Here is a 1132-nt window from a genome sequence, read left to right on the forward strand (position 1 = left end):
CCCATGGAATAGTCCCAAAGAGTGGGGGGGGGGGAATCCACGTCTGGACCTGCAGCAGTGCACCCTGCAAATCTGTGGCAGAAATCTGAGTGCAGCAGCCCTTATAATGAGATTGCGGTGTGCCACGACTTCCAGTGGCCGGCTGAAAGCCCTTGTCACCAACATTTTGGGTTCTCATGAAGTTCAGTCATAGGATTGACTTCATAGTAGACCATGATTATCATTATATACTGCAATACTGGGGTATTACAGTACATAGTATAAGCAATTGCAGGTCTAATTCCTCTATAGTGGCTGAAAAATAAAGTATAAAGTTAAAAAAAAAGTTTTAAAAATATTTAGACTAAAAACAAACATTCTAATCAGTTCTTCCCAATTTAAAGGGGACCTGTCACTAAGTTAAAAACATCTTGCTTTTACTCTTATTTTATCCCCCTGCTTCCCCTGACTATTCTGCATTTTGATTTTTTTTAAATCCGCCCTACGGTTCCGGAGATATGGGGTCTTTTTATTTAGCGTTGATTTTTATGATCTTTACAAGGGGCGTGGCTCATGGGATCCTCTAGGGGCGTGTCCTTAGGCTGCTCTGCATAATTACCCTGTGAGCCACGCCCCCCAGATTTAAAAAAAAAAAAACGCCACTAAATAAAAAGGGCCATATCTCTGGGACAAATTCTGTAAAAGTCCGATCTATCAAAATATAAAATTACTTAATGCCGTAAAGAAAAAAAAAACTTAAAAATTGCTGCTTTTTGTCACACTTCCTTCCATGCAGGGAACAAGCCCTCACAGAAAAAATGGCTGCGCCTTTAAGGGGCTAAATACTTGTGTAGTTACCGCCCCCTAGTGGCGGCTGCAGGCAGGAACACTTTGCCTTTTCTATACATAGCACATTTTCTTTCGACGCTGCACAGGAGAGCAGGTCACATGACGTCCTCGCTCCATATATGGAAGTAAATTGGGGTCACAAGGACTTCCGGCGACGCCCTCGTCCCCTTTTGATGACATATTATAGTTCTCGCCCCGTGACGTTGGCGCTGCCGGTACTTTCTTACTATTTACGTAACCTGGTAATATTTCTATACGACATAATAACGTCGTACACTTTTCCTAAAGCAAAATGCAGTCTTAC

The 1132-nt window shown here is 42.3% G+C and overlaps 1 protein-coding gene across 4 annotated transcripts in view; it reads right to left on the reverse strand.

Moving 5' to 3' along the window:
- Window positions 1-1132, reverse strand: part of LOC141265018 (protein adenylyltransferase SelO-like) — a 45328-nt gene that overhangs the window by 44148 nt on the left and 48 nt on the right. The window contains exon 1 of one of the 4 annotated variants that reach the window (XM_073677541.1): window positions 1104-1126. The exons of 2 other annotated variants lie outside the window; for them this stretch is intronic. The gene's annotated coding sequence lies outside the window, so the exon portion shown is untranslated. Of the gene's footprint in view, window positions 1-837; window positions 861-1103; window positions 1127-1132 lie in introns of those variants that run through there. One more of the 4 variants, XM_073677542.1, reaches the window with a different exon arrangement.

The sequence above is a fragment of the Phyllobates terribilis genome, unplaced genomic scaffold (assembly GCF_046119375.1).
Source record: "Phyllobates terribilis strain yellow unplaced genomic scaffold, ASM4611937v1 Scaffold_4__5_contigs__length_816908805, whole genome shotgun sequence".
Taxonomy (NCBI): Eukaryota; Metazoa; Chordata; class Amphibia; order Anura; family Dendrobatidae; genus Phyllobates; species Phyllobates terribilis.